The sequence below is a fragment of the Mixophyes fleayi genome, chromosome 1 (genome assembly GCF_038048845.1).
Source record: "Mixophyes fleayi isolate aMixFle1 chromosome 1, aMixFle1.hap1, whole genome shotgun sequence".
NCBI lineage: Eukaryota > Metazoa > Chordata > Amphibia > Anura > Limnodynastidae > Mixophyes > Mixophyes fleayi.
Window position 1 is genome coordinate 192,358,373 of NC_134402.1, and position 25,029 is coordinate 192,383,401.

General features: G+C 39.5%; 2 long non-coding RNA genes across 2 annotated transcripts in view; one reads left to right on the plus strand and one right to left on the minus strand.

Moving 5' to 3' along the window:
• Nucleotides 1–7,255, plus strand: part of LOC142147046 (uncharacterized) — a 214,116-nt gene extending 206,861 nt beyond the window's left edge. Inside the window, exon 3 of the long non-coding RNA XR_012690213.1 lies at nucleotides 6,984–7,255. This is a non-coding gene — a long non-coding RNA (uncharacterized LOC142147046). The remainder of the gene's footprint in view (nucleotides 1–6,983) is intronic.
• LOC142147030 (uncharacterized) overlaps nucleotides 1–25,029 on the minus strand; it is a 70,657-nt gene that overhangs the window by 35,997 nt on the left and 9,631 nt on the right. The window lies entirely within an intron of this gene.

Sequence of the window (25,029 nt, forward strand, 5' to 3'; positions counted from 1 at the left end):
CTCGAGCATTAAAGCCCTCTTCATACACAGGCCACTTTTGTTTAGCAATGATTTAATATACTTATATAGTAATATTAAATGACTATATGTGGGTGTTTTTCTGTGTGAGCATTTTTTTGTGGGCATTTATGTCCGTGGGCATTTTTCTGTGTGGGTTTTTCTCCATGTGGATATTTTTCCATGTGGGTATTTTTCTGTGTGAGCAATTTTCTTGTGGGCATTTATGTCAGAGGGGTTTTATCTGTGAGCAATTTTCCTGTGGGTTTTTATCATGTGAGCCTTTTTCATAGAACCGATATAAACACATGTTATGTGTGGTGTGTCACCAGACTTGTTAGCGTTTTATCAGTTTCCAGTTGTAGTATCTTGGCATTCTGCAGGAAGGGAACTATTGTGATAAGACAGATCCAAGGTAGGCAAGAGTTATTGACCTTGATATCTGTACTAGGTAGGTAATACTGAGTTTTCTTGCACCATACCCTAACCCTCTTCAACAGTGAAACATTTCATTTTTAGATCCAATTATTCCTCAAACTACTCATTTACACAAATAATGAACCCATCTTTCTTTATCTCTCAAAACATAGGATACGCTTGTCCACAAGATATTGGGTTAGTAGCATTCAATATCTGAATTTTCCTGCCTCAGAGCATCAGCCTCTACTTTACATTCATAAGCTACAACTTCTCTTGCTACTCACGTGCTTGTGACTAAATGCCTTCCCTAGATAGGGAGAGAGTGGATATTCAGACGGTAGTAATAGAGGGACCTGGCTGATATTTTGTTTTACCTTGATTAACAAGTAATTTAAAGTTGTGTGCTAAGAATGCAAATATACAGATAATTGGGGTTCTCTGTGTAAAATATTTTATACCTATATATTATGTTGAACATAGGTAGTAAAATAAAATAAACATAAACCCTACCTAATATATGAGTGTGTTATTCTATTAACATCAGAATGTTATGAATGATGGTTGTCACACATGGAAAAATGCACCATCTGATTCAGTTTGGAAACTGTTTAACATTAGAGCAAGCTTTACTAATTCTGATGAATTACTACCTGGACCCTTGTCATACTCATTGTCATACTAATTGATATGTAATTGACTGTTGTAATTATTGTGTTCAATGTACATTGAATCTATACTCAGGTTCATATCTATACATGAATATACATGCTCACACATTTCACCTACTTATTAAAATAGAAATACCAGCAGATTTACAATGAACAGATTTTTTTTTATGAACACAAATTTTTTCATCATCATCATCATCAACAACCTTTATTTATAGAGCGCCAGCAAATTCTGTAGCACTTTACAATTGGGAACAAACACAGTAATAAACAAACTAGGTAAAACAAAGAGTGGGTTCAGCTCGAAAGAAGTCCTGTAACCAGGAATGGGAGGATGTAATTAGAGTCGCTGAAAGACGCAAATCGTGTGCAGAACGGAGGTGTTGAGTGTTGAGACAAGTGAGGAGATGTATTTTAGTGGAGCTTTGTTGAGGGCCTTGTAGGTTAGTAAAAGTATTTTATATTGGATCCAGTAAAAAACAGGCATTCAGTGTAGAGACAGAGTGATTCAGCAGCGGAAGGAAATCATTCTGGCCACTGCAAAATAGATTATAGGAATGCGATTTTGTGTAGGGGAAGACCAGTAAGGAGGGAATTGCAATAGTCAATGTGGGAGATGATGAGTGCATTTAATTAAGAATTTTGCAGTGTCTTGTGTAAGATGTGTGCGTATTCTGGAAATGTTTTTTAGATGTATGTGACATGATTTAGATATAGAGTCGATATGGGGAACAAAGGATAGTTCTGAGTCAAGGATCACACCTAGGCAGTGAGCTTGAGAGGTGGGTTTTAAAGTCATGTTGCCAACAGAAATAGAAATGTCAGGTACGCTTCTGTTGCTGGGTGCAAATATTATTAACTCTGTTTTAGAAAGATTGAGTTTGAATTGGCGAGACGATATCTAAGATGAAATGGCAGAAAGACAGTCAGTAACATTGGACAACACAGATGTCAAGAGATCAGGAGAGAATAGATAAATTTCGGTATCATCCGCATAGAGATGATACTGAAATCCAAAGGAGCTTATTAGATTTCCCGAGAAGTGGTGTAGATAAAGAATAGCAGAGCATCTAGTACTGAGCCTTGTGGTACTCGAAGCAGAGGTGGACCAGAGAAATTAACACTGAAAGAGCGATTAGAAAGGTAGGATGGGAACCAGGATAGGACAGTGTCTTAAAGACCTAGGGAATGTAGTGTTTGTATAAGAAGAGAGTAGACAACAGTGTCAAATGCAGCAAAGAGATCCAGGAGAAATAGAAGAGAGTAATGGCCTTTAGTTTTAGCAGTGATCAAATCATTGACAACCTTACTCAACGCAGTTTCTGTGGAGTGTTGAGAACGAAAGTCAGACTGAAGAGGATTCAATAGGCCGTTTGTGGAAACGAAGCGTGTGAGGCTAGTGTAGGTAAGTCTCTTTAGAAAAAGGCATTGAAGTTGAGAGATTGGGCAGTAATATTGAGAGTTTGGATCAGAATTTAGTTTTTTTCAGAATAGGAGTAATCACTTCATGCTTGAATAATGACAGGAAGATACCAGTAGGGAGCGAGAGATTACAGATTTTAGTTAGAGGTGGAATGAGCACAGGCGACAAGGATCTACCAACTTGTGAGGGTACAGGATCAAGAGGACAGGAGGTAGAGTAGGAAGATAAGACCAGAGTAGATACTTAATCTTCATTTGTGGGGTCAAATGAAAAGAGGATGTCAGAGGGTGCTGGGAAGGAATTGAACTGATTGCTTGTTGAGGAAAAGGATACAATTTCTAGTCTGATCTTATCAATCTTGTCCTTTAAGTAGGAAGCAAGATCATAGGTACTGATAGTAGATGGAGGGTTTGGGGTGGGAGGATTGAGGAGATAGATAAATGTGTTAAAAAGGTGTTTGGGGTTAGAAGCCTCAGCATAAATGAGAGATTGGAAGTATGTTTGTTTTGCAGTGTCCAGAGCATCCTACTATCTCAGTTGAGCAGAATGTAGAAATAGGGGAGAGTATCATTTTTTCTTTACCTCTATATGCAGAACAGATGACTGACAGACTGACAGAGTTCAGTCAATGAAATTATATATATATATATATATATATATATATATATGTATATATATATATATATATATATATATATATATATATATATATATATACACAGTATATGAAATTGACCCTAACCCTTAAGAAAAAAAAGTATGCAAGAGCCAATTTACCAGGAGCACATTGGCACCATATTTGAGTTACGTCTGTTTTCGAATGATATAAAGATTCCTCTTGTTTATTTACTGTGTATGCTCTAAGGGAATGTATTTAAAAGGTATCGATCATTGAAGCAGCAATAGCCACATGTCTAATACCTTATTTTTTACATAAGTAATATAGGTACACTAACCTCTTTTATGATGGACTGAAACTTGATTAAATTGTAGAAATGTGTTTAAGCATTTTATAATCTAATATAAAAAAAAAAGTCCCTTGGGCGACCTTTAGAAGTATTCTGTAAAAATAAACTGATTATTACAGAAACTGCGCTCTGTAGAAACACAGCATGCAGCTGTTATTTATCTAACGCCAGACAGCTGTTCATTGGGGCTAAGTTTTGCCATTCATTAATGATGCATTGGAATCGTGGGCAGTAAAGGTGGTCATGAATGTCTAGTGATATTCATCATTTAAAAATAAAAGTAAACGTACTTAATTGGTGATTTGTTGCAGTTAAGTAGGGAACATAATTTATTGAGCCAATTGCTCCCTGGTAAATTAGAAACACATTTAAAGGATAATTCCACAGAAAACAGAATACAAAAATGAGATTAACTTTTTTATCTCTAAGTAGAGCTTTTACTTGGTAATATATTGGATACATATGTTTTTATCTTATGGGCATTAGATAAAGGAAAACAGGCAAAATCACAACAAATTACCCTTCATTTCCCTGTCATTGTGACGTTTTCCTGAGTATATAGTATAAATATGGGATGGTTTTTCATGGTTTGAGGTAGTAATAAGATTTGGAGCAATTGTATGATTTTTTTTAAAAACGTTTTTATTGTTTACTTTCCAATTTTTTTAACCAGAAGAGACCTTGAGGAGTTACTTAAGACTCCAATATTTTCTTTTCTTTTAGATGCAGTGCATACTGATCCAATACAGCAATTACTGTTAGTCCTATTCTATATAGCTATGTTGTGATTACTTTGCATGAGAAGCCTGCTTTAAATCTCCCATGTATGGCCGGTTTTTGGAGGGCACCATGGCCCAGCGTCCCGCACTTCAACAGGGAACCAGTTACCGGCTTGAGTGGCCTCACCGGCCCTAGGGTAACACTGGTATTACCACTGTAATAAAAAAAAGGAGAGACACAGCTTGTGCTTTCATTTTTATGTAATTTCATCATCAACGCTTGAACGTGAAGCCCTGGTTCTGCTTTCTAGAGGAGAGGAATAGCTGTCTGGAGTTAAGATAGGAGAACAGCCAGGAGCGGATGGGAGGACAAGTGAAGGCAAGGAACACCAGATTGGTGGGAGAAGACAAAGAACCAGAGAGCGGGTCAGGGAAGAAGAGAGAAATTGAGAGGGAGAGACCCAGAGAGGGGGCAAAGGAAAGAGAACCAGAGGAGAGGTGGAGATAACACTCAAACTCATCAAAGCAATGATACTGAGAGAACCATGGGGTGGGGGTGAGAGGAGACAATGGAAGTACCAATAGTCATGCTAGATATCTCTCAGGGCCCTTTTAAAGTCAAATGATAGTGTCCTATTACAAATGTAGAAGTGCATAGCATTTAGGCCATCAACACACACACAACATTTACTTTGATGTCTGTTTGACATTTGTCATTGACAGTGGCATGACCATTTTAATTAAGGGGTAAAGTCACGATAATGACCTTGAGAGGATGCCACTGCCTGATATTGACGCAACTAATCTGGGAGGCGCGGAGTCTAACGCATCCCCGGTATTCACCAGGGATCACCGCAAGAAGGTATGGGATTGGCTGCGTGAGGTGCGCAGGTCCCAGTTAGTAATCAGAGCAGCAGGAGAGGCAGCAATGGTCCGGGTCAAAAAGCCAAACGTTGGTGCAGTACAAAAGAGTGATCCAAAGGGAGGTCTGAGGCAAGCCGAGGGTCAAATTCCAGGTAACAACAGAGCCAAATTACAGAGAATAGTCAGGAATGAAACCAAAAAGTCAGGAACCGAGGAACAAATTACAGGAGGAAGCATGGAACAGGACGCAGGAGCTGGTGAAACCATTACTCTGGCACCAGACTGATGAAGGGTGGTGCCAGAAGTACCTAATGGTGGCCCCTGATTGGTTACAGTAGATTTCGGCGGACAGATGCACCTGACCGCCGACAGAGGGTAGAAGCGCCCCGTTGCTAGCAACGAAACGCGAGTCGGCCAGGAAGACAGGCGTCAGTCCCCTTTAGAATGCGTTCAACTACAAACTCTTCACCAGATGTGTTCTTGACGGGAGGAGGGGAGGCCGATTTTTGGGAGAACTCGTTGATAACAAGAGGTTTAAGAAGGGAAATATGAAGAGTTGTACACTCGAAGAGAAGGGGGTAACTGGAGTTTGTGGGTAAAGGCATTCAACACCTGAACAATAGGATAGGGTCCGATGTAACGTGGTGCAAATTTCATGGATGGTACTCTGAGTTTAAGATTTCAAATAGAAATCCACACCTTATCCCCAATATCGAGTCGTATTTCCCCAGGGCCGTCTCTTCCATAGGGCACGATGGGCAGGTGCCCGGGGGCCTTGCAGCCCAGGAGGCCCGTCAGAGGCAGCTAAAAAAAAAAGTTCCTGAAAAAAATAAGAAAAAAAATACTTACCTTGCTCTCAGCTGGCGATCCGGCTCCCTCCCTGGTCTCCTCCACGTACGGCGTTCGCAGTGCATGTCGGGCGTGACATCATCACGCCCGCCCGACATCCATTGCGGAGCGCAGCATGGAGGAGGAGACCAGGGAGGGAGCCGGATCGCCAACTGAGAGCAAGGCAAGTATTTTCTTCTTCTTTTTTTCAGGAACTTTTTTTTTTTAGCTGCCTCTGACGGTCCCCGTGGGCTGCAGGGCCCATATATATAATCATTTTAATTTTTTTTATATATATAGGGACCCCGGTGCACTGCTTTGCCCGGGCGCCCCAAATGTTGTTAAGAGGGCCGTGATTATCCCCAATACCGTCTTGCATCCCGTTGCTAGGCAACGGGACGTGAGTCAGCCAGGAAGACAGGCGTCCATTCCCGGCACGTATGGACAGTGCGGGGACGGCGCCTGACAGGTAAAAGGGTAATTTGCCCTTGACCCACAAGTATGGCAGGCTCACCGTTAGATTTCCAAGAAATGAAGCCTGGATATAAAGCTTGTATCTCAACTTCCCAGTGACTTGGACTGTTCAAACTCCTGGTCAAATACAAATATTTTTTTAAAACATGTATAAGCTCAAATTTAAGAGAAACATTAGTTAAAAAAAGAAAAATTGTATTTTATTGATTTCTCGAGAAAATATTGTTGAGATCATGTGCCAGTTTAAAAATGTCACATATGTTGCTATAAATGCATTATCAATGTAATTAGGCGTGACACTGGAGGCATGAGTTTAGTAATTAATGCCCCTCACAGCAAACATGACTGAACTTATAAATCTGCATATGAAAATATCTTGTAGTGTGAAAATATTGCCCTACTGTAGAGTCGTACTGAAGCAGTCTACTACTATTTTTACAGAAATTATTTTTTATGAATTTAAACAGGGACTAAACCATTTTCTTTTCAAATTAATGGGTGAAAGATTGTATACATAAATAGCCCACATCAAGTATTGTAAGATAGCAATTTTATTGCCATTTACGTCTTCTCTTTCCTTCTTATGGTTTACATTATTATTTTTATTCTTTTCTACTTACAGAGGTCTCGAGAAAGTTTTGACCTCAGTTCATACTCCATTTCACCTTCATTGAGTGCAATCAAGAGGCGTTATTCTGGTACTCCACAACTCCCACCTCTCACGCATCGTCAGACTGGTGACTCTGGTAAATCAGAACCAGAAACTGCTTCTCGCGTGGTTTTCACAATAGAAGAAATTGACACAGGAGTATACAAAGACCCATTGTCTAACTACCTAAGGTAGGAAACCATTAACCTTTATGTAAATTACGAAGTGCACTTAAATCATTGTAGATGGACAAAGAGACAGAATATAAAAGTCAAACCTAAATAGAGTCACAATCAAAAAGTGTGAGCTGCTGATTTACTCACTAGAATGGTTGTCATATTTAACATTTTAATGTCATTTACTATTTTGTTGATTTTTTGCTTTTTTTATTTGCATTTTATCTGTTTTAGATGCAAAAAATATTTACATACAGTATATCAAGCTCATTATTAACACTTGCATATATAAGAAAGAAAGCTGACACAGTTGGGGTCTCTTGAATGTCTTATTTAACTATTTCAGTATTTTATATCAGACATCACTTTATCAAAATGGAGAACAGAGAAGGCTGCACTCTGGGATCCCATCTTCTTAGTTACTTAGGTATGCAAGTAAGGAAATTCTTTTGGCATCCATGCAGGATAAGACTATTGATCTCTACTGCCCTGCCCTCTGCCTCATTATAAGCTTTTGTACTGAACTCCGGCAGCCCTGAACTGAGCCTGTATTATTGGTATTGCTTTTGAACACTGACAGCCCTGACCTCTGCTTGATTACACAGCTATTTATCTCTCTACCAGACCTAGGGATACAGAATTTTAGATGGCAATTAGATCATTGTTCTGTCATATTACCAACAGTACTGACTCAAACTACGGTCTGGCCAGGCAGCAGTATGGGGCACCTAATTGTATGGAGTTCTGAATAATTTAAATAAGGATTCTATCCTATGAGACTCTGTTCACCATTGTGCTTGTCAGTGTGGCTTACACTCAGGGGCGGATCTAGAAAAATGCTGTACCCGTAGCGAGATAGGGGGGCGATTTATGCCCCGCCCTTTTCTAACATCTTAGGCTGCTGACGGCTGCACACTATGTGCAGGTCCGTCCAGCCGTGACAGGCAGGGACAGTGTGCTGCCCGGCTGCTCTGATTGTGTTTTAAACACAGTCAGAGCAGCCGGGCAGCACACTGTCCCTGCCTGTCACGGCTGGACGGACCTGCACATACTGTGCAGCCGTCAGCAGCAAGTGTCTGCTAGGGGGGGCGATCGCCACGATCGCCCCCCCCCCCCCCCCCCCCTGGATCCGCCACTGCTTACACTGTCACATAGACACAGACTGTGCTGTTTGCCACATGCGTGCTTGATAAAGGCGTGTTGTAATGTGATAATACAATGTTTTAATTGCTTACTCTGATTCCCTGACAACTGCTTACCAGCGTTTTTGTCCTAGGTGCAGCTTTTAAGTGTTTATTACTGGTAAGACATACATCAGTTCTCAATATTTTTGCTATGTGTTTCAATGCCTCATACTTTTGATAATTAATGCTTTATGGTTATACCCAAGCCATTATAATTTTAGACAAACTGCATTACTGAATTTAGCCTTTGACAGGAAAAAACATGTGGATGCTAACATTTATTTTTTGAAGGGAATTTATTTAGATACATTTTTGTGCTGGTGATACTTATTTTACCCTCTTCGTCAATATTGAATACCCTTATCAAGGTTTTCTCTTTTCTTCATTACTCTTTATATTTTGTATTTAAACATTTTGCATTGTATATACCCACACCAATATTATGGAATTGTTTGAATCTACGGATTGATATCTTTATAAACAAATATAATAACCTCTGTAGCTGGAGGAAGATAGGACCCTGAAGGTGAGACTTTGCCTGACCTCTCTACGGGCAGGCAAAGTCCAGTCTTGGCATCATCTGCTTCTCCCATTTTACCTGATATGCTCACATATATCTTAAATTAATTAATTATGACTTTGTACCCTTATCATCTTCTTTTGTATAAACAAACTCCTCAATGCTGTAGGACCTAAGGGGTGAGGGTTACAAATGGTGGAAATTTTACCCATCCATTTGGATTACTGATCTTTGGCTTTATTGTGTGTTTTATTTTTTTTCTTGTATCTCAGAAGCACTGTTAGCTAATAATTTATATAGCGCCACCAATTCCACAGCGCTGTACAGAGAATATATACCGGTATCATTCACATCAGCCCCTGCCCCATTGGAGCTTACAATCTGCATTCTTTAACACACAAACACACACACACACACACGGACTCAGGCTAGTATTATTTTTGTCAGCAGCCAATTAACCTACCAGTATGTTTTGGAGTATGTGAGGAAACCCACGCAAGTACTCACATGAGCTTGTTAGTACAAACTTTATTGGTATACCTTTGAAGATATAACATAAAAAGATATATACAGTATATTTATAAAAAATTGGCAACGAAGATTAATTTGCCAATGGATAGTATTTTAAGTGCCAATCAGTGCTAAAAGCATCAAGCTGTCACAATTGCCCAACAACATCAATGTCTGCTTTAACTAATCCATTAAACTAAATTCCAAATTTGTATATACATAGATTTGACAAAGTCTTCATTTTACTACAAAAACTACAAAGGAAGGGGTTCTTTAGAGCAAGGACAGTGGACAGTAGAATTCATTGCCAGGGAAGGTTGAGATAGCAGATTAAATTGATATGTTTAAGAAAGGGTTAGACAGGTTTACGACTATTAATTAAAATGAAGGACAGTAGTGGATCCAGGGAGAAATAGGACTGCAATAATGGGTTAGGAGGGATTTTTTCCGATTGAAACAGCTTGGCGGTTGCATCTGGATCAATTTTAAATATAAGAGAGGGATTGCAGGAGATCCACATATGTAGAATTGATGGACTGGTATCTTTTTTTCAACTTCATCAACTATGTTACTATGTTACATAATATCTGGGTACTGTATTGTACATTTGGGCACCAGGGAATATTCACTTTCATGTATGCGTTGTGCACTTGGCTACTGGGAATGAACTCTGTATTGAACACACACTTGACCACAAGGAGCTGGGCTCAATATTGTAAACCAGGACATACATTTTGTTTTGTATTGTACACTGGTACATAGGTACATGGCCACCAGTGATTTGGCCCTGAATTACTTACTAGCCTCCATGTGAAATGTAGAATTCTGGTATTATATGTAGTCTCTTCTGGTAAACTGCCGCTGCTGAGCTCAGTTTATGGAGCACTGTACAATGTGTAAATAGCAATAATCATCAATGCTAATGGTGCTCACATGTGGCTTTGCATTTTGCACAGACCAGAAATAGGACATGTTGTAAACAGAGGAAGGTTAAGCACTCCATCAACAATCTGGAACATTACTTAACTGATGTTGGGTAGATTTGAATACAGCAGCTACCATACTTTCTTGGGACATGGTTATCATTATTACATACAAAATCCATTCTGCTTTTTTTCTTCCTAATAATGATAAGTATTCCAGGCTTGGCAAATGGTAGAGATGTTGCAGTTTTTACTTGATTCTGTTTTGTCAAACACACAAAACTGCTCACCATTCTACATCACAATTCCTCCTGAGCTCTACCTCTCATTTCCCTCTGCTCTGATTTAAATATAGACAGCTAACCAATCACTTATGCACTTCAAACACTGAGATAAAAGAACCAAATTTACCAAATAGAGCTATGTAAAGTCACTCAGCATCATCATCATTACCATTTATTTATATATTATTATTGTTATATTATCATTTATTTGTAAGGCGCCACATGGTTTCCGCAGCGCCGTACACAGTACAAACAGTAGACCATACAGGGTAAAACAGTACAGAACATTAAACATAAAATACCAATATTTCAGAAACTCCGGGCAGGCAAATACAGTAGAGACGGAGCGGAAGAACAGGTATGGAGACAGGAGGAAAGAGGGCCCTGCTCATACGAGCTTACGAGGTGAACAAAATCAGGCACAGAAAGGAGCCAGTGAAGTAAAGGGGAGAGAAAAAAGGGGTCCAGGGGAGAAACAGAAGAGATGAGAGGTTAAGTGGATGGTTGGTAGGCCTTAAGGAACAGGTGAGTTTTAAGTGCCCATTTGAAGGAGCACAGGTTCCAGTGAAGGGGGGCAGCGCGGGAGAAGTCTTGGATTCTAGAGTGGGAAGAGGTGATCAGAGTGGAGGAGAGCCGGCGATCATTGGCTGAGCGCAGGGAGCGGGCAGCAGTGTGAATGGAGAGGAGGTTAGAGATATAAGGGGCAGTAGGCTGGGAGAGAGCCTTGTAAGTGGTGGTAAGGAGTTTGAAAAGGATTCTATAGGGGAAGGGGAGCTAGTGTAAGGCAAGACAGAGAGGGGAGGCAGAGGAGGAGCGGCGTGAGAGGAAGATGAGTCTCGCAGCCGCATTGAGTATAGAGTGGAGGGGGGCGAGGTGGGAGCAGGGGAGGCCAGTAAGGAGGGGGTTGCAGTAGTCGAGGCGGGAGATGATGAGAGCATGGATGATAGTTTTGGTGGCATCTTGAGAGAGGAAGGGACGGATGTGGGCAATGCTACGAAGTTGGAAGCGACAGGCTTGGGCGAGGGATTGGATGTGGGGGGCAAAAGAAAAAGAGGAGTCAAGAGTGACTCCCAGGCAGTGGAGTTGGGTGACAGAGGAGATAGTGGAGTTGTTAACAACAATGGAGAGGTCATAGTGGGAAGGGAATCTGGGTGGGGGAAAGACAATGAGTTCAGTTTTGGAGATGTTAATTTTAATATACTGCCACTAATTCCGCAGCACGGTACAGAGAACTCACTCACATCAGTCCCTGCCCCATTGGGGCTTACAATCTAAATTCCCTAACGTACACACACACACACACACACACACACACACACAGACTAGGGTCAATTTGTTTGCAGACAATTAACCTACCAGTATATTTTTGGCGTGTAGGAGGAAACCGGAGCACCCGCAGGAAACCCACACAAAAAAAAGGGAGAACATACAAACTCCTCACAGGTAAGGTCATGGTCGGGAATTGAACTCATTACCCCAGTGCTGTAAGACAGAAGTGCTAGCCACTTAGCCACTGTGCTACCACTCAGTTGAGTCGATACTCATTGCCTCCCTTTCCCTGTGTGATAGACAGTTTTATTCAAAGTATGGGTTGCCATTCAGCTTCCTGTTTATGAATATATGTTTGGTCACTAGTAATATGAATTATAGGAGGTGAATTTAAGATAAATTAGATTTTACCGATATGAGTTATAGGAAGCATCGATGTGCTCTGAGAGAACATGCCCCTTTGTGTGTGGATGGCAGTCACTCTCTGAGCTAGAGCCCTGATGTCTTGTTAGGTGTAAAAAGTTACTCTAGTGGCAGAAAATAGCTCAGGGCAGGAACTCTTTGACACACAATGTATTTATCTCTTGCCTCAACTTTGATTTACCTATGGCTAAAACAAATGCCATCACCATATAAGGAACAAAGAATGCACTGTGTCTTATAACATGGAGTACCAAGAAGAGACTTCTCCAGTTAGCAATCCATTAACCGTTTATTTGCCTTCTCACTGGATAGCGGTGATTTTCAGCATTAGCTACCTCTAATATCACTATATTCTGTAACTTAATCAATGTAAGTAGTCTATAAACTATTTTCTTTCACCTGATTGAACTTTCATTAAGCTTTCTTTTTCTGTAGGTCCTTCTAAAGTCAGAATATGGGGCTCCCCACTGTAAGTTTCAGGGTTTCTTCTTTACCCAAAAATGAGATACTCCAGTATCTTTAATTAAGAAAATATTTATAATTACAATAGTTAATAGATCAGGTGAATCTTTGCAGATCATTGCAAGCAGCAAGCATGAAGATATTATATATATATATATATATATATATATATATATATGTATTTTTTAAATATTGTATGTTACAATGAAGTACTACACCCTAATTTCAGATGTCTATGCACGCAGCAGCTTACTTCTGACCTATCACTGTTACCCATTTAAAGTCTTCACTTATATTCCGTTTAACATATTTCATCTTTACATTAAACACATACACGTCTAGTGATATGAAAGTGGTATCAGAATATATTACAACTTTAACTTCTTCAAGATGGGGTTTATTGCCAAGGGCTGGCTGGCAAGTTTTAGACTGAGGACTGAGGGCGAGACTTGACTCAGCAGCCTATTAGGAACATTTTGAAGACAAAACAATACAGGTAGCCCAGTGACGCAGCCCAAGATAGCCCACCATGGGAATGGCCCGAGGACAGATGCCCCTGTCCGCCAGCCCAGCCAGTAAACCCTTGACTATTGCCTGTATATGTAAAATACAAAGTAGAATTCAGAATCAATCATAATAAATACAAATGCTGTAAACTACACAGGTATATTATATAGACATTCCTATGTGTTCCTAAATATTTAGGAAAAAAATGATAAGTTATAATAAACTTTTTCTAATAAATAAGACATATTGTCCCTTTTATGTTTTGTATTTTTTTATTAAACCTTATGTGACAAGTTGGCAAAAACCTTTGTCAATTCCTAAATAAGTGTGTTTATCTCACCTTATTTTCTGTTAATTCTAAACATTCAGTTCCACTTTTTAAAGTAATGTGGATTGTTCTCAGTATTGACGATTGCAAGTTTAAATAAATAGATTCATATTACAAAATTCTTCATCCTGGCTATTGCCCGTGCCTTTAGTTAGATGTAGATATTGTAGCTGTTCTGGTGGATAACCAAAGGTCCCTAGTTATAGAATTTCCATTCTGCGGGTGGTGATTTCATTTGTCCATAAATTTCTTGATTGATTTGAAATACCCATCAGCAAATTACATGGCCAAATATAAAGTGAAAAAAACATAATAGCAAAGAGTAATGAAATACATTACCCCTATGAGGCATGACTCGCTTTCCCTGCCTATCACATTATTAATCATAAGGGAATGTTCTAAACAGTAAAAAAAATATATATATATATATACACTAGAGCAAAAGGGGAATGACAAATGTACAGCTCTGAGACAATGAAAGGAACATTTAGTTTCTCAGAGAAAAAGTGACGTTTTTCGGCTTCACCCAACAACCCCCAGAGTGTAATTTTAGGAGGCGACTGAATAATGCAGAGGGATTTAGTTAGAGGCATACATGCGAGAGACAGCAAGCACAGTCGTGACAAAGTGTGTGAGGTTTAGTCACGGCTGTCCCATTTCAGAATTGCAAATGAAACAAATGCTAGTTAATTGTATCATGATGGCAACAAGAGTATAAAAAGCAGCATTATATGGAAACATAGATGATAAATAGATATTATGTGTGCATAAAGGGTTAGGGTAGAACACACTTGTGTAATGGAGGGCTTTGCTTATTATATATAAAGTCAATGAATTAGATAACCACTTTAAAAAGGTCTCTTGAATCCCGAAATTAATCTGTTTGGATTCTCACTTTAGCACGCGAGTCCTTAATTGATAAGTACCTGTTCTTGTCAACATTGCTCTTCATAGAATTCCCTTAGGTTGGTACCATTATTGGGCAATGAATGAGACATGCAGCTGTATAATCATTTAATATTATGTATGGTGATTTAATTAGAATAGATACAGGACAAGAGCTGGATATAATGGTTTCTGATGCACCGCTGTGACTCAGTCTTTCAGCATCGTCATAACGTGTTCTTTCTCCAGCATGTGTTCTTCATGTCAGATAGATGCTTGTGTTTGATTATTGAACTATCAAGACAGTGAATGTGGATTTGGTAACCTTGCAAATCATGCTAGTTAACAGATGTCCAGAGTCTGTACGTTTGAAAGATATTGAACTTGTCATTTCATAATAAAAAGTCTTCATCTAAGCCATTATTATCATACTTGCTGTATTATGCTGTATTATGTCTGTGTATCTGTCTAGCTATCCATTTAAACCCAGAGAAAAGCATGCACATATACCAGCGTATGAAAACTGAAATCATAGGTAAGTGCAAGGTGGATTACCGATGTCCTTAATCCCCTACTAAATATCAGACTTATTGATTAAAATATGAAGAAAATCTGACGCACTACCATAATCGCTACCACTTTATACCTTATACTTTAGACCTATACAGGCTCTGTTGCACTTTCGAAAGGAGTTTTGAGATTACCAATTGACATGGACTCAATGTTCCATACGCAGCTAACAGACTGATGCACCAAGTGTACAAAGCAACCCATCCCATGGAACTTGTATTACAAAACCAGTATGGGTTCACAGGTTCCGTTCATTTGTATTCAATATATAATTAGCTATTGTTTTTGCATTTCACATTTAAGGCGGCTAGTGGTAATTTGTTACACCCAGAAAACCCTCATAAAAAATTAGTTGTTGCCTGCTCTTAAATAGCTATTTTTACTGTCCAGTCATAGTGATGTCAGTGGCCTTCAAAGCCACTGATGTTGGATAGATGAAAAGGTCTAGTAGTAGCTTCTTGTATGGGTAGTAGGTCGTGTTCTTAACACAAACTGCTTAAAATGAGACAAAGGAAAAATATGACTGTAAGGTAAGTAATAGTTACAATGTATTAGAGAATGAGTTCATAGCAGCTTGTCAGTTTCGGTAACAAGTATTTTTGGTGCTACTTGACTTAAATCGGGAAGGTCTTGGAAAGAGCATATGCTTTAACTTTTTTACTAATATTTACATACATTAACATTTTTAAATATAATAATGGGTATAGAGGATTGACAGCTATTGGGTGCAGCAACAGGAAAAATAACTGTTTTCTTGGGTCATGCAAAAATAATAGTGTATTCATGCTGTCACAGGGAATTGTAGGGATTTGTTCCTTGTAGCATAGGATAACTAAATCAGTTATCCCATACAAGAAACTACTATTAGATCTATTCAGATATTGATTTAAAAGTAACTTTTATTGCAATTACAAATAGATCCAGTTTTCGCTTAATATACATTTATCCCCCTTTTTATTTAGTTCTTATTGGTCTCTGCAGCTGCAGTTTGGCTCTTGCCTGCGGATGATGCTCCGCTTTCTGTCAACTAGTATTCCCAAGTCTTTTTCCATTTAAGTCTTATCAAAATTGTATTTGCCACAAAATATTGAGCCCTCTTGCCCTATTAGATCTGCCTCTTACCTGAAATCTGAACCTCATTTCTGGTGACCATACCATGCCCAATCAGAGTTTCCCACAGCATTCAAATCTTTAGATGCTCTCTGAAAACCCATCTCTTTATTAGAGCTTACCCTATTCCCACAAATAACAATTACACTAATACATCCACACAATGGTCCCAATCTCCACTTGCTCCTCTTGTTTCACCTGTGCCCTCTTCCAACTAGAATGTAAGCTCTCTAAAGAGCCCTCATTATACTTTGTTTTCATGCCTTCATTTATTATCCCTTGTTTGTCCCTGTCTTATGTCTGACCTTTTTTCCCTACTGTACAGGTCCTGCAAAGCACTGTGGAAACTTACAAATCTATGATGATAATAATGATAATAATAATAATAATAAAAGATCCAGCAGGGTACTTGTTAGTTAATTATCTATGCCCTCTCATACTGACTTCTGAAGTAAGATTATCACAAAAAGTTATTGATTATACTTTATTTATATAGCGCCTACCTACTGTGAAACACTTTACAAATAACCTCCTAGTATGTTTTTGGACTGTGGGAGAAAACTAGGGCACCTGACAAAAGCAGACAATGCATCAAATGGGTGCTATATATACATTTGGGTAAGGGACCAGCAATGCCTTATTGACCTCCTGCTCTGTTCTCTTCTGAACATGCGCAGTCCGGTGCATGTGCCCAATGCTAATGCGCCACTCATGCGCTCTTTCAAGAGCAAATCAAGGACTTCAGGTGGCAGCTAGGGCCTAGGAGGGGAGGTACAACCTGGCATTGTCCCCCTCACCTCCAAGCTCTGTGTCCTCCATACCCCATATTGTTACACCCCTGGCACTCGGAGGAATCCCATGTCTACATAGGTAGAATATACAAGCTTCACGCAACTAGAAAATATCCCACTGTCCCAGCACTGAAAGCGTGCAATGCTGACCACTCTGCCACAACCCCAATCATTACTATGCAATTCCTGCATGCATCTTGTGCAGGCAGTAGCTTGTCTGATCACTGACAGGGCATCACTCTGACACTCCTGAAACGTACAGCTGTAAGAAATCTACAAGATCTACAAGAAATTGCAGAGTGTATCAATTAATTCAAAACAGAATGCCAAATAATAATCCAATGTTCTACAAGATATATAGTAGCGAGCAGCACAAATCATAACTGCTGCTACCACAATATAAATACTGGCCAGAAATGGAGCCAAGAAGCAAGTATCAAGAATAAAAGATTATGACCTAAAAGTTGTTGGACTGTCTCAGGAGTAACATCTGATTAGTACTTGGCATATCATAAAGGCTTATAAAATGGCTTCTTCAGCGAAGCAGTAGAGACCAAGGCAGTAACAGAATTTATTAATGCTGACAGAATTAACAGCTTCCCTGTCTAGGTTTGGCTGGCTTTATAATTTACAAGATATAACCTAATGTTTCTGGTTGAAATGTCATGTTGTATATTCGATTAATGGCTTAGAATAAAATAAAGAATTTTAGGAAACACATTTAAACTGCTTCACCAACGCTATGAGTCATCCCTTGGTTTATTTGGCTCGCTATGCTCTGTGAGAGATTGAGAAAGGTTATTAAGAAAAAATAAAAAAGCACATTTTGTTCAGTTTATAATATTACTCCACTTATTTAGGAGGAAGGAATATATTTTGCCTCCCTAAGTAGCCATATGTTAGCTGTATGTGTCGCCAGCTTTATTTAGGTCAAATTGCATCCTGTCATGACAAACAGTCGGTATAAAGACACCTTGGGTTATTTCAAAATTGTAAAAAATAGGCCCAGCACAGATTTTAATGCACAAATATGCCTATTTGTGCATCATGGGGCACATGTAGAGTTAGACACATACTTGCCGAGTTTGAGATCCTCCCAGAGGGGAGGTCAAGTGGCAATGCAAGGGGGCGTGGATGCATCTTGCATCATTTTAGACACACCCCTGCATTGAAATGCCACAAGAATATCATAGTGCCACTGGGCCCGGCCAAAATGATGTGACATGCGTCGACCCACGTCATTGCCTCAGGAGAAAAGTCTGTTCTCCCGGGGGTTCAGGAGAACTACCCAAAATATAGGAGTCTCTTGGACATTCCGGCATAATAGTCTGACGTATGGTTGGACATATTTGCGGTCTGAACAGAAGCAGGAAAAGACACTCATCAAAAAGTGAACTTATATGCTTATGTTTAGTCGGAAGCATCTCAAGATACGTACAAATGTACATCACTAGTATATGCGCAAGGTTTATGTCAGGAGTAACAAGTGTGTATACTTACATCCCACAATGGGTAGGTAGGTATTACCCTTGTATTTGTACACAGTATGAGAAAAAGTAATTAAGTATATGCACAAGAGAAATTGTGTCTTGACAGTTATTAATAAATACAAAAATATAATTTAATACAAGCACATATACAAAATATAAATTCAATTGATACAAACATCTGTTATTTTCCCTTTTAAAAATCGGTTGGGAATCTTCTTTCCTTCTTTCCAAATGGAAATATCGTTATCAACATTGTTGCATTTCTATGCTCCAGCCCTCCAGCGCTCACAAGAGATAACGCCTCCTGACAGATGTATATGTGTCTGCATCAGGGTCTATACCCTTACTGTAGTTGGACTACTCTTGCCTGCACCTTTCCTATACCGTTCCGCTTCTCCAATTGTAAAGAGTTGTAAGATGCAAAATAAAATCTGTGTATGGATGTATTCATGCACAAATTTGGTGAGTGCGCGCAGTATGGAAATACGTTGTTTATGCAAAAAAGACTCTACAAGAGTCCCCATGTGAATATTTTGGAGCGTGCAGCCGTTCACTCCTGCAGACTTTTTACACAACATTTTGTGGTCCTTTGTTATGAATAGCTGTCAGCTGATAAGATCACTACAACCGCTTTGTGGGTTCTTCACCTTTAGCACTACCTTTTTTTTATAGAACGCTATTTGTTCACTGATACGATACTCGGTTGCCCACAATAATTCACCCATAATAGTAGGGGCTTATCAGTAGGGATGTGCACCGGCCACTTTTGGTGTCTCGTGTTTTGTGTTTTGGATTCGGATTTGCTTGAGGTTTTGGGTTCGGATTTGTTTTGCAAAACACCTGACGAAAGGTTTTGGTTCGGATTTAAGGTTTTGGATTCGGATTTATTTTGAAAAAAACATAAAAAGTGTTAAAATCAAGTTTTTTGGTTTCTTTTCACTCCTACGCTATTATTAACCTCAATAACATTCAATAACAATCATTTCCACTAATTCCCAGTCTATTCTGCAGAATCAGTGAAGTTTGTAATATTGCAGTACCATTGGACTTATACTGCTGAATCAGTGAACTTTGTAATATAGCAGTACCAATGGACTTATACTGCAGGATTGTTTTTGGATATTTATTTTTAATTTCTTTTTTTTATAATTATTTTTTTTTTTTTTTTTATAAGTTTTTCTAAAAATTTTTTATAACTTGGGAATAATGGGGAAATAACAATGGCCTTAGAAGGACAGAGCACAGGACACAGCACCACTGGACTGAGCACAGCACAGCACAGCACGAGATATAGCAGGACATAGGACCACCTAACACAACCTCCCTCTACCCTGATCAATGCCCGAGTGAAGATGGCGGCGGCTAGCGGGGAATTTATAGAATACGAGTATCGCGAGATCCGACAGCGGGATTATGACTCAGAGCCTCGGTTTCAGTTTTGCAATTGGCGGGAATACCCGGATCTGGCTCGGATGCGGCTCGGATCGGCAACGTTCGGGTGGGCTCGGATTTCAGATATCCGAGCCCGCTCATCTCTACATATCAGCTTAGGGTATCTGTGGGTGTGAATGGAACACAGCAGGCGACCAGCAGGAAGAAGGTTAAAGACAAGCAATGTAAGAACACTTAGGTTCCTGGTGTACAAATAGAAGCAAAGTCCAAAGGCAGGAATAATAGGCTGAGAACAGGAGCTGGCAATCATCTGAGACAGAGTTGTAAAACAGGCTCCTGGGCAGGCTGAGGTCCTGGCTGGCAGCAGACTAGGAAAAAGCCAGAAAACAGGAAAAGGTCAAAAGGCAGACAGCAGTCAAAAGTATGGTAAGTAAATGATCCGGGTCACATGCAGAGAGTCTATGGGATTCACAGCAGGATTTGTAGGAACAAACACAGCCTGAGTCAGTCAGAACTATAACAAGCACAGATGGTAGGGATAGAGAAGTATATAAAAAGGTTGATCAACCCATAGAAATCAAGCACCTCCATAGCTTTAATTAGCCTGTGCCTATGGTGAATAGAAAGACTAAGCAGCTAATGCTGCTGCTTAGCAATCAGCTGGACACAGAAACATCAGTAAACAGAGCAGGGACGCTGGTTGCTGCTGCCCAAGCCAAGAGCAGGGCGGCGCCTTTTGCTGCTGAATGGACTCTACACACCGGTTATCATTCTAGGCAACTGATGAGTGAGCTAAACACTAAAAAACATTATATATTAGTATATAATATTTTGAAATTGCTTCCCCCTATATTATAGTTTACTGAAAATTAGGCGGTGAAGAAGAGGCCACATGGTGCTCAATGAATTGAAGAGACAGACATGTGGGGCACAAGTAGGTGAGGAGAGGAACATGTGTGACATAAGTAAGTGAGTGGGGCAGATTTTGGGCACAAACTGGTGAGTAAGACACAAGTAAATAAAGAGTAGGAATTTGGGATAAACTAAGGAAGGTGTGGTAGGGGGCATGTGGAACACAGACTGGTAAGGAGGAGCATGTGGGGTACAAGCAGGTGAGGAGGGATAAAGAGGGAGCATGTCAGAGAGATTGATCGGGGGTATTTATCGTACAGCATGGTGAGTAGAGGACACAATGAAGTGAGGTGGGAACGTGTGTGGCACAAGTTGGTGAACAGCTGGGCATGTGGGATACAAACTGGTGAGGATTGGGGCATGTGGGGCACAGTTTGGTGAGGTGGGGGACATATAGTGTTATGGTTATATCTTCTGCTGGTTCATTATTGCACTTTATTTAGAATGTTAAAAAGAAATCTTTTTAAGTAAAGAGTTTATTGTGTTTTTTTTATACTATTATTCTATGGGGGTGTTTGCCCACAGCTTTGCACAGAAATAAAGAGTTCCTGCGCTCTTCTTTTTTTCTAGGACTCAAACACTGGCCCACAAAAACGAATACCTCCATACACGCGGCACCTGTATGCACTGTTTACAGAGTTGTGCTTGCCCTCTTACCAGCACTTTGACAAGACTAGACAGCTTGCACATGCATGGGCTTCATTTTCCAATGACGTTTTAATGACATTTCCCTGGGGCTCTCACAATCCTTATTCCAGCCCTGCCATTAATTGATTAAACCTTCTACTGTTTCCACTAAAGATACTGGTTGTTAGAGCCTCATTTATTCTATACACAGTTCATATAAAAAGAGCTGCCTTTATTTCATTTATTAGACCGTTACCTTTTGTCTTTTCATTTACATTAGTTTATATGCCCATAATAATGTGCTTTCACTACAAAATTTCCTGGACATAGCAAAAGGCAGACCATTGAGTCTATTGGCTGAGGCCCAATTAGGTATGAAGTGTTATGCACGTTTTGTCGCTATCCAATAACGATTGTCGAATCTCGATTTATGTTTCTAACGCACAAAGATTTATTCTCAAAAAGTAGCAGAATAATTCAAGCGAAATAATAATAAGTACAGCAGTCACTTATCGCAGGCGCTCTGGATCCAGTGAACAGTCATTCAGGTCTGAAGTCTGTGGTCAAGATGACTGAACACTAGATGAAAAGCTCCTGCTTATATGCTAACAGAAATACAGTAAAACAATGCAGATGGTGTGGCTTGCTTCTATTGGTCCAGGCTTCAGGAAGGTCCAGGGGGTTGTAGATCATAGGCTAGTTCAAACTAAAGAATCCAAAGTTGGGGGTCATCTCTCCAGGGGATGTGCTCCGTAGACTCCAGTTTCAACTAGTCCATTAGCATTTTATAGTCAGCATCATATTAAATGTTTATTCCCTAACATCAATAACTAGAGTATGCAATGTGCGATCTCTTCGTCGAATGAACCGGACAGCTGCTGATGTAAAGGGGATTAATATGATACCAGACATGACACATTTCCTTTAACCTGTACCATATGTATTACTAATATGCATATAACTTATAATATTATACATAAACACTACTATATTTCGACATAAATAACTATGTGTTGCAACTACAATTAATGTGTACTATTTACAAATGTGTGTGTTTGTGCGAATGTATACAAAAGTGTAAAAACTGTTACTGCCACGTGTTGCGGCTGGACACGACCTTCCACGCCGTAGTGTGCTCTACGCATATTTTCAGACAAAGACAACCAAGTTTGCTCGATATTAATTGAAATTACTTTATCCAATTTGCTGACTTCGACAGAAGTCATATAAAAATCCTTCCATTTTGCAAAACTACAAATGCCCTACAACCAGAAGCCAATATGAAAGGAAAAAGCAGGAGCGATAGCAATTCTTCCATTTTGAATTTGGCATCTGTGGTGTCCAGTAGCTTGGGAAATGCTCAGGGAACAGCTCTGGGCTCAGCCTCTTTGGTTAGATCTACTATTCCAACTAGCCTAATTCTACATCTGAATCCAGGGAGGCTGATTGGAGCTCAAAACAAAATTCTTTAGATATTGAATCCAGTAGCAGTTACTATTCCATGGATCCTTGACTTCCTACTGGATGGTTCAACAAAAGCCTTGTGGCATCTACTCTTAAGGTACAAGTGTCAACACTGAGCACATTCTTTGACACCAAATAACCCCTCAAAGATTTCGTTATTTGATTCCTCTAGGCAGTGAAAAGGATTTGTCCATCCACCATACCTTTTATGGCTGTATGGGATCATAATTTAGTGCTAAAAACAGTGATGTCTGACCCATTTGAGCCTCTGCAAAAAGTCTCACTTCTTGATAGCAATTAAATCTGCCCACAGAGTGGGAAAGTTGCAAGCACTGTGGTACTGTCAAAAACGCCCCAGCCTCTCTCAGATACAGCAATCTGAACAGCTGGTCATGAATGGTGTTATCTTAATTAATAATGAATACACTTTTTCTGCCACCACAAAGAATTTATTATGGTGTCCTTACATTCACCAGAACCACTTGTTAACACACTTAAATCACATACACAAGTAGCATGAGCCTCCCTGGGCTTCGTTAATTTACAAAGAATCACGGAGAATACACTAGATTAAATTTATTTAATCTGAAAAATGTTTCCAAGGCTTATTTACAAAAATTAATAACAAACAATATGTTGCACAAATGAGTTTCAGAAAATAAAATATGAAATACAATCAGAGTCACTAGTTACTAGTTAAGACCTGATGTGTGAGGGAACACAATTGAGACGGATGGGACATTTCATTCTTGATAGACTCCCTCAAAGAAATGAACAGTGTACTACTGATACAAGGAATTTTTAAACCATTTCTTCTTGGCTCTTTACCCCCCACCTTAGGAATTACACTTTTCAATTAAGTCAGATTGATTCCCAAAATGACACAGAGCTTTCCGAAGTAAATTATCTATCACTAAGATATATGTTTGGGCACCTCAGAGAATCTCTCACTTTTGATCTTCTTTGAGTGGCTAGATGGTTTACAACTTTGGGCTTCACACTCCCCCGAGATCCTTATCTTTATGGCTAGTTTTAAAATGACTCTTTGTTAATTGCACAGGTCACCTAGGTCAGTCAGCAAAGCATAGTTTGAGAGATTACATAAAAAATTCACATGGTAGTACATGAATTCAACAGAAAATAACTATCAGTCATTAGATATACTACATAATCATCACAGGTACTGAGAGCCTTTACTCAATATTTACTTGGATAAAGTAGTACCCATACCTAATCCATAATTGCTACCTAAAGTAGTGTCCAGATTCCACATTAATCCAGATTCCACATTAATCAGAAAGTAGTGCTGCCTTCTTTTCATTCACAACCTAAGGAGTCGAGTAAAAGAAAACTACATCCACTAGATGTAATAAGTTCGTTCATCCAGAAGCACTCAGGTAAACAGAACAAAGCCTAGTGGTTAGAGCTGCACACAGAAGAGGGTATGCTCCCTCTAAACAAACCATCTCCAATTGGATCAGAGAAATCATTAATAGGCCTACAAGAGTAGTGAACGCAAGGTGCCAGAGATCCTCAGTGCCTGCTCAACTCGAGCAGTGGCAACATCTCGGACACGTAAGGCTCAGGTTTTGGCAGCACAGCTTTGCAAGACAGCTGAATGGTCACCTATTCATACTTTCACTAGTCATTATCATCTAGATATCCTATCCTCCTCAGATGCTCAGTTTGGAAGACATGTATATAGTTTCATTTGCTGCATGTTTGGCTGAGTTTATTCATTATGTGGCCCTCCCTTTGGTATATCCCATAGTTAAGGCTGTCATGGAGTCCGATGGAGACAAACATGGATTTTAATTACTGAGAATCCCTTTTCTTTCAGAGACTCCATAGAAGCCCGATTTCTTACGTGTGCTTGTAATATTGAATTTAAATTTTACAGAAATAAGCTTAGGAAGTCACTCAGACACAAGCTATCCATAGTTATCTTTGCCATGGTGTCTCCCGAAGAAAAGGAATTATCAGTAATTATATTCTGTTCTTTTCTGACCACACATGTCCTTAAAACAGGCACAACTGTGCTAAAAATAGGTACAAGAAATAATAGGGGAAAAATAAAAAAAGTTTTAACACTGGGGGCCTGAGTCATTAAGGCAAAAAAGGAGTAAATGTTCTCTGGGACAAACCATGTTTCAATGCAAGGGGTGAAAATTAGTTTATAATTTTGCAAATAA